The sequence below is a fragment of the Pinus tabuliformis genome, chromosome 1_2 (genome assembly GCF_031772625.1).
Source record: "Pinus tabuliformis cultivar Carrire ecotype Pingquan chromosome 1_2, CPIR1, whole genome shotgun sequence".
In the NCBI taxonomy this organism is placed as follows: domain Eukaryota; kingdom Viridiplantae; phylum Streptophyta; class Pinopsida; order Pinales; family Pinaceae; genus Pinus; species Pinus tabuliformis.
In genome coordinates, this window is record NC_142298.1 from 5,663,663 (window position 1) to 5,679,142 (window position 15,480).

The window sequence follows — 15,480 nt, forward strand, 5'->3', positions numbered from 1 at the left end:
TCACAATTTAGAACATCAATGACAAACATGCAATGAGAAATAAAACACATGAACACAATATTTTTTTCGATGAAAGCAATCTGCTAAAAAACTCAATGCCTGCTTGCATTATATGATGAATAGAGATGTATTAGAATTTCTTTGCTCAACTGAGAACAACCTGCAAGTGCATAACCTATCTCTCTGCCCACTGAGAAGCTCTGACCTACACTTACTCAATTTTTTTCTTTGCTTGAGCCCCTATTTCCTTGCACAATTCACTAAGAAATTATGCCCCTATTATTTAGGAAATTCCTCAAATTGATTACATGATTCCCAAGGTTGATCATCTAACTGCAACACTTGTACACTCAGGACTGCTCTACAACCAATTTTATACTGCCTTGGAATATCCACTATAGTTTGGGAACTTGAATTATCTGAATGCACAAGCTATTTTTGGTTGATTGATTAGTTAATTGGATGATCACTAAGTTAGACTAAAGTCCCACTGCACAACTAACCTTCCAGTAGTTTGTCCAATAGTTAGAACTAGTTTAACTGAAAACAACTTGAAATAACTGACATTGATTGCTACAGATTAGCAGTCACACATGCCTACTTAAATATAACTCCTCTAACTCAAATTTACTGAGCTAACTAAGTGAAAAGAGCCATGTCACCTCAGTTAACGACATCCAAGTTGTCTGTTGATGTGTAAATTTAAATTTTCTCAATTTAATCAAGGAAAAATCAAATTGATATTTTCTTGTTTCATTTTTTAACACTCCCTCTCAATGAGAAAGGGATTATCAACCACCCCTATCCTGCACCTATGGAACTCAAACTTCCCTCTTGATAAAGCCTTTGTCAAAATGTCAACATCTTGCTCCTCTGTTGCAATGTATTATAGCAACATTATCTTCCTCTACACACAATCTCGTAAATGGTGATACAAAATATCGATATGCTTGGATCAATCGTGAAATATAAGAATTTCAGAGAACTTGATTCAACTATGATTATCATAGTGCATAATAGGCTGATCCTTTATCTAACCAAAAAGTACTACAAGTATATTTCTCATATAGATCGCCTCACATGTTGCTTGACTTGCAACCATGTATTCTAGTTTTGTTGAGCTTAGTGCCAAAAATATCTGCTTCTTGTTGTACCAAGAAACAATTGTAGACCCAACACTGAAAATTCCCCTTGATATACTCTTTCAGTTTGATGGACTCCCCACGTAGTCTTCACATGTGAAACCACACAATTTTACTCCCTCTGTCCATCTGTACCATAGTCCAAACCCAGTAGTGCCTTTGTGGTATTGTAGAACATGCTTAGCTTCCTTCCAAAACAATTTGGTTGGCCTAATCATAACTTGGCTCAACTAGTTGACTGCATAGCACATTTCTAGTCATGTGTTGACAAGGTACATCAGTGAACCCACTAGCTATTGATAAATAGTAGCATCCACTTCCTCACTTGAAGTGGCATCATCCTTCTTCCATTTGGTCATTAGAGGTGTCTCCATGGGTTTGCATCTCTCCATGTGGAATATCTGAAGTATCTCATTTTCATACTTGCCTTGAGAGACAAATAGTTCCCTATTTCCTTACCATACATCAACCCGAGGAATTAGCGCATGAGGCACATGTCCTTTATTTAAATTTCTCTTGCAAATTCCTCCTTGCAAGATCTGATGAGTTATTCATCATGAGTTAAAATTAAATCATCAACATATAATACAATAATAAGTAATTTACCTTATACTAAGATATGATAGAGGTTTTCGTCTACTTCACTTTTGGTGAAGCCCAAACTGGTGAGGTAATTATCGATCATAGTGTACCAAGTATCAGGTTCTTGTTTCAGATAATAAAATGCTCACTTGAGTCTGCACACATGAGACTCCTTATCAAACGGCTCAAAACCTTATGGTTCATTGATGTACACCTCTTCCTCAATAACCCCATTGAGAAATTTTATTTTGACATCTATTTGGTGGATCTTCCACCCCATCTGCGCAGCCAAAGAAAGAATTGACTTAATGGATGAGTACCTTTCTACATGAGAAAAGGTCTCCTTGTAGTGAATTGGCTCATATTTTCAGTACCCCTTAGCTACAAATATGGCCTTATACTTATTTATGCTTCCCTCTACTACCTGATTAACCTTGAAGATCCATCTCGAACCCACAATTGCTTTATCGGTTGGTCTTGGGACCACTTCCCAACATTGTTCCTTATAATGTATTCATATTCCTCCACAATTGCATCAACCCATATAGGTTTCTCTACTTCTTCCTTGAAATAGTATGGCTTAGTCTCTACAGGTTCAATCATTAGAGCAACGTATCTAGTGTACCGATTAGGTGATCTTTGTCTGCACAAATTTGAAGGAGATCCGAGATTATCCCCGCATCCTGCACAAGTCTGTCAGCTTCCCTCATCCTTTTCCTTATTTTTTTGGATGGTTTTGGTTGAGTTTCTATCTCCACTCTCTGTTCCTCAATTTATGGCTTCTCCACAACTTCTTGAGGCTCCTACTTAGAAGCTAAAATATCCGCCTAGAGAAGAAAGTTCTCACTTGAAAATCAAGTTCAATCCTTGGGAACTCTAATTCATGAAGGAAGGTTCATGTGGAGATGTACAATGAGAGTGAATCTTATAGTGTTTTAACGCAAACAAAATCAATAGAAACTTAGCTATATGGAAACGAAGTTACTTTTCTTCAACGAAAAGGAATTTCTATAAAGTTCTACGAATAAACTTGTACAAGCAAATGTTTCTTTTTTAGAAAACACACTCCACACATTCAAAATGTAATCAAAAGACTAAAATGCTTTCAGTGTAAACTATCTTAATGCAAATTATAATGATGGTGCATGGATGCTCATACAAGAAGAAAATTTGTTTCTTCACAAGACCAATAGGCCAACTTGACTACAAGTAGGGCATACATTCTATGAAAAGCTTCCCTTGAAACCAAGCAAAGCTAAACGAAAAATGTTCACAATTTCTCAAAAACAACGAAGAAACCAAAAAAAAAACTGAAAGAAAAATAAAGGAAAGAACTATGTTTTTGTATTTTTATTTTTAAAAGAACCCAAAGAGATTTTTGAGACCACAAAAAACTACTAAACTTCAAAGACCAAAAATAAGTGTAAAGAGTCCCAAAATGCACAACTTATGCACATCATTTATGTAATTAAACTTGAAACGATAAAGGACTACATACTTGCATAGATTGATCTGAATAGAAGTATAAAGAACTTCCGAAAACCAAAAGAACGTTAAGAAAGACTTTCAATATTGCCAAAGAGTCACTCAAAAACCATGAAAAACAAAATAAGTCAACCGAAAAGGGGAAGAAAAGTAAAGCAATCTAAAAATCAGGTTATAAATAAAACTACAATCAGTTTCTTGTTCTGCAAAGTGAGAACAACCAAGAACTTCCACAAGAAGCCATGAACCCAAAGCCCAAACTGAAACCTTACTAAAAAAGGAAACCCTAGGTTAACTAGGTTTTTCAACGAGAGGAAGATTAGAAATTGAGGACTTGCAAGAAAGCAGAGCTTCACATATAGTGAATGGCCAGAAAATAGAAAAAAACCACCAGGAAAAAACCTTAACTAGGCCAAAAATTTTGAAAAATTAATTCAAAATAAGGTATATGTGACTGTGTAAAGACACAGAAGCATGTATACACAATTAAAATAGAGGAAACTGACGTATACATGAGTCTATTTGAAGAAACTAGCGTGCATACACTACTATATCCTCTAATAAATGTGTATATAAATCTTAATCAAGAAAAATGAAAATCTAGGCTTGATCCAAAAGATCATACTTGATGCCCAGGAAGAAAAAAGGTCACAGACACTGTAAAAGCATGAAACCAATCAAATAGGCCCTGATCAAGAAGAAACAACCCAACCTAGGAAAAACAAGAATGTTTCTCCCAGCGGAGTCACCAATTCTGTTATGGGTAAAGTCACCCTATGGTCTTGAGTTGAGAACCCCAATAGAGCAGAGGGCTTACAATATAAAGAGGCATGAAAACATACAATCCTAATACTTAAAGTACTGAAGTAGGAAGAAGAGGTATTACCCAGAGGTCCTACGCTTGAGGTCATTCTGTAGGGTCCAAATCCTCTGCTTCTTCCAATGCTTTAGAACCTGCAAATCATTCAAGCAAATCATATATAACAACAATAATAGAAATCATGTTCATGATAGAGGTGTTAGGTCATATAAGCATATAAGAAAATAAAAATTAACATAATATTCATAAGCAAATCATAACATATATTAATGCATTCAGACCTTAAATATCAGGAACAAAAAAACACCTCTTTATTGATGTAAACTAAAGAAAGTACGGAAGAACTACAATCTAAGTCGTCCGCCGACTCCAACCGAAATCGTCCTGCCGAGGCCTCAACAATCCTTCTCCATAGGTATACACAAGGATTTCATAAAGAGATGAAGGTCATCTCAAGAAGGTAATAGAGGTTTGCTATGACTTGGGAGTGTAGAAGGCACATGGATTTATTCATACTTAATCAGGGATGTAGTCAACTGTAATATCAATATCCAATTTTTTCTCCTCCCTTAGGCCTTCCATGGAGGTCTATTTATACTTCTCCAAATTAGTTTTTCAGTTGGGAAACAGTTGGGCCACGGGCTACAGTAGGTGAGTAACAAGTAAACTGCCCGAATTTAAGGAGATTATATGTATATTTAATGTTTTAACACATAAACACAGGTTGGGTATAGATTGAACCACGTGTACACGCGTTTTATACAAGGCAAAACAACATATGGGATTTAAAACATTTTTTTTAGAATTTGGACCAAGTCTGGAAGGGAAGGGTTTCCCTAGCCCATAACAAAGAGCATCAAATCTACCATGGGTGGTAAATGGTGCTATAACAATGGTGGGATCAATGCATGCTAAAAGTGACTAGGATCAAGGAAAAGGATGATATCGAATCTAGTGAGAAGTCTCAAGCCTTCATTTGGAGAACCAAGAATCCAAATAAGGGAGACTTTGGGAGTTCCAAGAAGAAAAAATACATGTACAAGGTGCCATTCTTTGGATGCAATGAATTTGGACACATTAAGAGGGACTATCCAAACATGTAGAACAAAAAAATAAAGGAATTAAATGAAACCCACACAACTGAGGAGATGGGAGAACTTGGAAGAAGCAGAAGAAGAGGTTGTCAAAGATCTTTACTATTGAAGAAGGCATCCTCCCTATTATGTTCTTTAGGAAGATGGTCTTTCCTTTAGAATAACATGCATTGTTGTTTTCTCTAGGAAAGTCTTGGTAGATAGAAGCATGTGATAGTAACATATTTAGAGTCTACATGTTTGAGTTACTCTGTGTAGAAATTATCATGTCGATTTGCAACTGCTTATGATGTTTTAAGCAAAATCACAAGACACGAACCTACTATACTACTCTACGGAAATAAATTCACAATTTAGAACATCAATCATAAACATGCAATGAGAAATAAAACACATGAACACAATATTTTTTTCGATGAAAGAAATCTGCTAAAAAACTCAATGCCTGCTTGCATTATATGATGAATAGAGATGTATTAGAATTTCTTTGCTCAACTGAGAACAACCTGCAAGTGCATAACCTATCTCTCTGCCCACTGAGAAGCTCTGACCTACACTTACTCAATTTTTTTCTTTGCTTGAGCCCCTATTTCCTTGCACAATTCACTAAGAAATTATGCCCCTATTATTTAGGAAATTCCTCAAATTGATTACATGATTCCCAAGGTTGATCATCTAACTGCAACACTTGTACACTTAGGACTGCTCTACAACCAATTTTATACTGCCTTGGAATATCCACTATAGTTTGGGAACTTGAATTATCTGAATGCACAAGCTATTTTCGGTTGATTGATTAGTTAATTGGATGATCACGAAGTTAGACTAAAGTCCCACTGCACAACTAACCTTCCACTAGTTTGTCCAATATTTAGAACTAGTTTAACTGAAAACAACTTGAAATAACTGACATTGATTGCTACAAATTAGCAGTCACACATGCCTACTTAAATATAACTCCTCTAACTCAAATTTACTGAGCTAACTAAGTGAAAAGAGCCATGTCACCTCAGTTAACGACATCCAAGTTGTCTATTGATGTGTAAATTCAAATTTTCTCAATTTAATCAAGGAAAAATCAAATTGATATTTTCTTGTTGCATTTTTTAACACTCCCTCTCAATGAGAAAGGGATTATCAACCACCCCTATCCTGCACCTATGGAACTCGAACTTCCCTCTTGATAAAGCCTTTGTCAAAATGTCAGCATCTTGCTCCTCCGTTGCAATGTATTATAGCAACATTATCTTCCTCTACACACAATCCCGTAAATGGTGATACAAAATATCGATATGCTTGGATCGATCATGAAATATAAGAATTTGAGAGAACTTGATTCAACTATGATTATCATAGTGGATCACAGTTGGATCCAGTATCTAACCAAAAAATACTACAAGTATATTTCTCATATAGATCGCCTCACATGTTGCTTGACTTGCAACCATGTATTCTAGTTTTGTTGAGCTTAGTGCCAAAAATATCTGCTTCTTGTTGTACCAAGAAACAATTGTAGACCCAACACTGAAAATTCCACCTGATATACTCTTTCAGTTTGATGGACTCCCCACGTAGTCTTCACATGTGAAACCAAACAATTTTACTCCCTCTGTCCATCTGTACCATAGCCCAAACTCAGTAGTTCCTTTGTGGTATTGTAGAACATGCTTAGCTTCCTTCCAAAATAATTTGGTTGGCCTAATCATAACTTGGCTCAACTAGTTGACTGCATAGCACATTTGTAGTCATGTGTTGACAAGGTACATCAGTGAACCCACTAGCTATTGATAAATAGTAGCATCCACTTCCTCACTTGAAGTGGCATCATCCTTCTTCCATTTGGTCGTTAGAGGTGTCTCCATGGGTTTGCATCTCAACATGTGGAATATCTAAAGTATCTCATTTTCATACTTGCCTTGAGAGACAAATAGTTCCCTATTTCCTTACCATACATCAACCCGAGGAATTAGTGCATGAGGCACATGTTCTATATTTCAAATTCTCTTGCAAATTCCTCCTTGTAAGATCTGATGAGATGTTCATCATCAGTTAAAATTAAATCATCAACATAAAATAAAATAATCAGTAATTTACCTTATTCTAAGATATGATAGAGGTTTTCATCTGCTTCACTTTTGGTGAAGCCCAAACTAGTGAGGTAGTTATCGATCATAGTGTACCAAGTATCAGGTGCTTGTTTTAGATAGTAGAATGCTCGTTTGAGTCTGCACACATGAGACTCCTTATCAAATGGATCAAAACCTTATGGTTCCTTGATGTACACCTCTTCCTCAATAACCCCATTAAGAAATTTTATTTTGACATCTATCTGGTGGATCTTCCACCCCATATGCACAGCCAGAGAAAGAATTGATTTAATGGATGAGTACCTTTCTATATGAGAAAAGGTCTCCTCATAGTGAATTCGCTCAACTTTTCAGTACCCCTTGGCTACAAATCTAGCCTTATACTATCTATGCTTCCCTCTACTACTTGATTAACCATGAAGATCCATCTCGAACCCACAATTGATTTATCTGTTGGTCTTGGAACCACTTCCCAAACATTGTTCCTTATAATGTATTTGTAATCCTCCATAATTGCATCAACCCATATAGGTTTCTCTACTTCTTCCTTGAAATATTATGGCTCAGTCTCTACAGGCTCAATCATTAGAGCCACGTATCTAGTGTACCGATAAGGTGACCTTTGTCTGCGTAAATTTGAAGGAGATCCCAGATTATCCCTCGCATCCTGCACAAGTCTATGAGCTTCCCTTGCCATTTTCCTTCCTTTTTTGGATGGTTTTGGTTGATTTTCTATCTCCACTCTTTGCTCCTCAATTTATGGCTTCTCCACAACTTCTTGAGGCTCCTACTTAGAAGCTAAAATATCCTCCTAAAGAAGAAAGTTCTAACTTGGAAATCAATTTCAATCCTTGGGCACTCTAACTCATGAAGGAAGGTTCGTGTGGAGATGTACAATGAAAATGTTGATGCCCTCATGATGAGGTAAGTCCAATATTTTTTTTATTGGTTATCTGACTAACATATTATTGTGCTATCTGCAAAGAAATTGCAAGAAAACATGATTATAATTAGGGAAAATTCAACTATATGGATTGAAGATACGATCCTGACACTTATGAAGTCAAGACATTTACATCTTGGGATTGAAAGTTATTAGTGTGAGGAGATAACCTGAAGGTCAAGTTCATAAAATAACAAGGAGATCATTTCCATGAGGAAGCTATGATCAACTTGAAGATTGGAAAAGCTTAATATAATGCCTTTATTATGAGATGAAAGTGATGTGCAAGAATAATGACCTAGATCCTATCACAATATTGAAGAAATAATATGCCCTAATGATACCCTGGAAGGAAGAAAGCTCAATGTAATGAGATGTGAAGAAAAGATGGAGCCATGCACCTGGAAAAAGAAAAACAAAAACCGGTAGCTCATACTCTTATGGAGACAAGCTATAAGGCTTGTGGTGTTGAATTCCCAAATATAAAGGAAGTCCCAAATATCCTCTAGATTTGAGAGAAAGTAAAGGAGTCTCCTTGAATAGGAGTAAGGATCTGTTCCCTGGTCAAGAGGAAATAGCGATATCCTCTCTGGGTGAGAGACAGTGATGTTGGATATCACATGTGCATTCTCTCCTTCATGTGTCAAGCACTTGTTGAAGACTAATAACCATAATTCTAAGTGAAGGCATTGGAGAGAGAATGGTGGAGGATTGGACAAGCATTTATGGTTTCCTTGAGGACAAAGCATCCGAGAAAGGAAATGTATTGACATTCTTTGAGGATGTGATAGGTGTCAAAGATAAGAGTGGTCAAAGAGGAAACATATTCTTTGAGGAATGGAAATCCAAGGTAAGAATATTCCTAAACAAACATACCTTGTGAACATCCATATGGGGTATGCACCTTGTTATATAGAGGTAGTGCAATATCACACATAAATCCTCCCAGTATAATGCTCTTGAATGAAGTTGAGCTTGTCTAGTTATGCCTTGAAAGATAGTGTAGGTTATAATGTTGATGCTTACAATTGGCTTATCAATTCGACTATTCTTATGAAAACTCTTTAGTTTGAAAATGATTTTTTATTGGTTTTACAATTATGAATACCTCCCTAGTTAAGAGGGAGTGTTGGAAATGTAACTAGTTACCATTCTTCATATTTGTTATTGTACTCATTTCAATATGTACCTTATGTAACAAACAAAAGAAGAAAAGAAAAAGTTATTATTTTAAAGCATGAGTTTCATGCTCTTTATTAATGGTCTTCTAGGTAAAAGAACATTCTTCTTTATTCTATGGTTCATTAGGTCATATGATTTATTTTGATCAGTTAAAGAAGCAAGGAAAATTTTAAGGATGGAAAATTTTCTTGAAGTTTAAAAACATTGGCAAATATCACTAATCCCTAATATGCAAAATATAAAATGTTTATTGATATATTTGTAAAATTATTCAAATTTATAATGATTTAATATATAGTATCTATATAATGTTGGCGATTTTTACGGTAAAATAATTTTATATTCTAAAATTTGGGCGAATCATCTTTTATAAAAATTGGAAATTGACGAATGTTTTTTGTGGAAAAATCATGGAAAATTAGCCCACTGGGTGAACATTAGCCCCTAAAATTTTCCATGTAAGGGAGTCAACATCATGTTTATAAGACCCTTCTAAGTAATAAGTACCTAATCTCATAAAATAATTTATTTTTTAGTCTATAAAGTCATGGAAACCTTCTAGAAAAAGTTGGCCATGGTAGAGACAAATCATCCTAGAGAGGGGTTATTTGACCTCTTGGTAAGGCTATATATAGAGACATATTCGACCTCATTTGACACACAAATCAACAAGTTTGATATTAAATAATAAAAGGGAAAAATAAGAGTGAAGGACAAGGAAAGAAAGGAGAAACCCTAAAAAAGAAAATAAGACAAGTTTTTAGAAATTTTCTCTCACACATGCTAGTTTCTGGAGCAGTTGTAGGGGCTGAAATTTTTCAAGTGGCTGTAGGTGGAAAATTATATTGTGGGGGGGGGGGGGATTCTATTGAAATGGCCCAAAATTATGAGACTTGTGCAGTACAAGAAGGGTTTGTCTCTAGCTAACTTTGTTTGACCTTGATCTAGCTAGAGCGTCTCTTTGGAGGGTTGACTTGGTGCTGGAAGGAGAAATTGGTCTAGGGTTTGGGTCCTTTTTGTCTCATTTGACGCAGATTCTATAAGAAGAGAAGAGTTTTTTTAGGTTTTTCCCTTGGAGTGGTTTTTCCCTGTTTTGGAGCCTAATATCTATGCCCATTATATTTACTGTTTTGATCTCGATATTTGTTTAATGAAAACATATACTAAAGGAACAAAATAAGAGAATTAAATTTCACAAGGAGGTATTAAGGAATAAGGAAAATATGAATTAATAGTTTCCACATTACATTTTCCAGCAGATAGAACCATTGTTTAACCACATTCATGGCTTGATCGAGGTTTTCTTTAACGCTCGATCGATCTATTTGAATTTAGAAATTAATCACTCAATTGAGTGTTTTAAGCTCTCAATTGAGCTACCGAGGTCCTAAAAATGATATTTTTAGCACCCCTTTTGTAGATTTCTCTACAACTCCATTTTGTACCCTAGCGGATTTAGGGACAAATTTGTCCTTCAGTAGAGGAGTTGATCATGTTGGATTCATGAAAGAATATTCTATCCAATGGCATATGAGTTTGAAAATTTCGAATTCATATGCTCTTTTTCATCTAATTCCTTTTAAACACAATGCTTGAATTTTTTTTGGACAGTTCAAAGGGGCTGGATAAAATAAAAATAACATAAAATATACACAACAAAAAAATTTCAAAACATACCACTATCTTCGATTACAAGTCCTCTTCAAAATGGTACTCTTGGTTTTTTCAATTTATTTTAACAGTTGAAAAAAGTCTTATGTGAACACAAGTGTATACAAAATTAAATTCAAATATTACTTCTCCAACTTTCAAAAAAAATAAAAAATACAATTTTGCATTAATAAAAAATCAATACAAAAAATTGCATATTTTAGACTAAGTTTTGCTGCACGAACACAGACGTACTTCTTACGATGTGCTAAACTTTGCTAAGACAATCATTGTGTTTAATGGAAAATTGAAATATTGTAAGACACTATTTTGCTTTTTGCAAAAACTATCATTAGGAATACAACAAAATTCTCCACAATTTGTCTTTTTAATATGAATCAAAATCCATAATGCTTATATGAATTTGGAGGGCTTCAATTCAATAAAAGAGAAAAAAATTAAAATTCCATCGCCACATTTGGCCCATGTGTAACCCATCTTCATGCATTGACCCTGCAATCCCATTCTATTGGGGAGTACCAAGGATAGTCTTCTCATGTTTAATTCCAAACTTATTACAATAATTTTTTAATACATTTCAAAAATTATCTCCACCATTATATATCCTCAAAAACTTGAGAAATTTATTAGTCTCTCATTCAATAAGAACATGGAATTTTTGAAATGTCTCAAAACACCTCACCTTTAATTTTTATACGGTAGGCTTGAAACTTCCTAGATGCATATGTTAGTGTGAAATTTCTTGGAAGGTGTACCAAAAAAACTTCACTTAAGTCACTAGGTGACAAGTGACACTAACAACAAGTTGATGTTGGTTGTGATTGAGATCCGAAATAAAAATGGAAAAACCTGCAACAAAAACTTATTCAATCCAGAATAGAAAAGAGCAGTAAAGATTTCCATTTCAATAACCCAAATGGAAAGACTTTAATTCATCAAATTATTTACTGAAAACACTTGGTGAAGGAGATCTACAAAAAGGGTCTGTGAATCCCCCTCCGTGGGATGGGTCCTTTGATGTCCTTGATGCTTCAGAAAATGATAATCTCTCTCAATAAGCGAAAAACCCAGATAAAATGTGGAGAACTCAAATGGGATTTGAAAGAAAAAATACGATAATCGTGACGATGATTATGATCATGGTGAAGAATGAATGGAAAACCCTCCTATTTATGACAAAGTATTGAGTTAATCTCGAAAATGGAGAATAATAAAATAATATTAACCAATTCAAGATCTAATCACTTGAAGTACTTTATTATATTTATTGAAGAGGGAAAATAAATTTAAAATGGTTACATATCTTTATTTAGAAATAATTAACTAATAAAATGATTTATTAATTATTTCGTGAGAATAACGAATGGTGTGAAATTGGGATAATAATTAAATAGTGATTTAACAGTTATTCCAATAATAGAAATAAGGAAGTTTAAATAAATAGTGATTTATTTAATTATTCCTAGGGGTTTTAGTCAAATGTGACAAGGAATAATTATTTAAATAGTGATTAATAATTATTCCTAGTGAAAATTAAATAAATAATGATTTATCTAATTATTCTCATGGGTTTTTTATTTAAAACAAAAAATAATTTAATAATAGTGGTTTACTAAATTATTTTGCATAGTGAAAGTGATTTTACTATGGTAAAATTAATCTGACATGGTGTATTCCAATCCACCTAGTTAGAAATGGCTAAGTGATCATTTTTTGGTGATAACAGATTTCCACCCAATATATGAGTGTTAGGAGCAAATCATATGACTGAAATATGTTGTAGGTTACAATTCCACAAGACACCGAAGGGGAGTCAAAGAGAGAGAGAAAGAAATGAAGCAATACAAGCATGAACATAAATGGAGGGGGTGAGACCTACTAAACTGATAAAAGTCTCCTTTTATGTGGGAGTACATGATCTCAAATGAGGCGGGGGGGGGTGGGGGCAAACCCATACCCGCCGATAAAATTGCGTACAAATAATAACGATGAGTCCAACAATGTGGGATTGAGATATAAAGTACATGATACATGATACACTGACATCAATGGGCCAAACAATAATACAAAGGATCCCATATACATAATGCACCTAGAAAAAACACATGGTAAGAGTGAATACAACAACATATGAGTACATGAGACATAATTCCCCTCAAGATGACATGGTGAGCGGGGGGGATCACAACCAAAGAAGCTTCGTTGAATAGGAAAGGGATCTGAAGATCTGAATGGATCATGTAAAGGAGACATGTGTGTTGTGGGCGTTGCAAGTGGCAAAAACCGAACCCATAAAATATGTGAAACTTCATCTGACACTGGTTCATTCAGGAATGTGGGGGGCTACTTGAAATGCCACCTGCTCATGACATCTGGAACATCTCTCACACACCCAGAAATCATTGGGACAACGGTTTTGAGCACCAAACCATCAAGTGTATGAATATCACTCATGTGATAAGGAGTCGGTGTCGAGCACGTGAGAAATAACCAATTCAAAGGGAAATGATGATTCCCTTTGATTGGTCTGAGTCATCGAACAAATATGGAAGTTGGAACCAAGGTACACCACCCTCTAGACCACTCTTCTAGAATAAATTTTTTGAGGTTGACAGAAGAGGGCCCGCTAGAGTTAAGGCAATAAGGAATTGTTAACAAATGCACAAGGGATCATAGTAGAGTGACTGATGGATTGTCACTAGGGATGATGATGGAAGGAAACAAGATGTGTGGTGGACTAACGACTTCCCTTGTTAGATCATAATCAGGATGGTTAACCTGGTAGCGACTAAATTGATTCTGGAGGGGATGGTTAATGACTCAAACAGGGGTTCAACAAAGATGGAGCAGTAGAGGTGGAGGCCAAATATGAATAAAATGGGATGGATGTGACACGATGATGTATGAAAAATTATAATGGGACTAAAGGGAACTCGTAATAGACTCCATAAAAACAAGGGTGACTCATCTTGGATGCTCTGAACAAGTGTGACTCGATGATGCTGCCACATGGCAGAGGCCCGGAGGGGATCGTAAAATCATGAGTAAATGATGGTTACTCGTAACAAAAATAGACACGTGAGTCAACAGTGCAAAGGTAAATTGGTCCCAAAGTATGGGTGGTTCAAATGAAGAAATTCAATTTTAATAGGCGACAAAGTGAGACCTCATGGAAAAAATGGCTTCCTCGTGAAGTATCAAATTACCAAAAACAAAGAGAGACCCATTATATAAATCGGTGAGAGTTTTCCAACGGTGCTAATGGTTCATAAAATATATATACGGTTTGGTCATAATGGGTGACGAAAAATCTAGGGTTTTTCCTATGAAAGGGCCTTTCCCCCTAATCCAATTCATTTTCATAGTGAGCTATAGAGAATTGGGAGAGGAGGAGAAGGCCTTAGATCTCATGGAGATCGTTGCGGAAAAACTAACCATCAAAATCAGGATTTTCATATTGTAGATAGGTGGCCTAACCTTACTCATCGTTTTTGTTGGATTAGATTTTTAGATTAGGGTTTTAGTTCACTGCAGGGGAGCCTTGCTCATCCTCACAGTCGTAACACACTTTTGGAGGCTGTTGGAAATAATACTGAGAGGGGGGGGGTGAATCAGTATTATCAGATTAATAAAACTTTTTCAATGCTCAGAAACATATACGCTACTTCAGTTAAGTGAACCAGCGTGTACACGCTACTGTGTCTAAAGAAAACAGCGTATAACTAGAAAACTTATAATTCAGTTAGTTTATCTTCAGTTAAGTGCATCAGGTCATTATTCACCATATTAAGAGTAAACAGATGTAGTATAACAGAACAGATCTGTTGGGCAATTTATTGGACTTAAATTGCTGCATAAATTATCGACCAGGGAAACTCGTAAGCTTGTGATGATGCCAGCACAATATATGCAGGAGTAGGCAACTAACCTATGTCTAAAGAAATTATTTACGATTCAATATAATATGCAAGGGAAGAGGCTCCTAACTAAGGAGGTCCTGGTTGTCCTTCCCTACAGTATCATAGAGAAACCATATAAAACTAAAGACTTGAAATAAAGACAAGAGAATGAACTTAGTTATTGTTTAGATTCAAGTAGAGAGAGAGACTAACTTAGTCTCTTGATTGTCCTCTCATGTACTAATCCAAACTAAACTAAGATTCATTCATAAGCATAAGAAATGAAATAACTTTGAAACATAAACACAAAAGAATGAATTTCAATTACCATATAAATCATTGGAGAGAGAGCCTAACTTAGACTCTTGGTATCTCCTCATATGATACTTGAAACATAAAAGCAAAAGAATGAATTTCAATTATCATGCAAATCAAATAGAGAGAGAGTCTAACTTAGACCCTTGGTTTTTCTCTCATATGCTAATAAGATTCTAATTTAAAACTCATTCATCAACAAATCAAATCCTCAAACATCTAAACAAGTAAATGAAATAAGATCTAATATGAAATAAAAT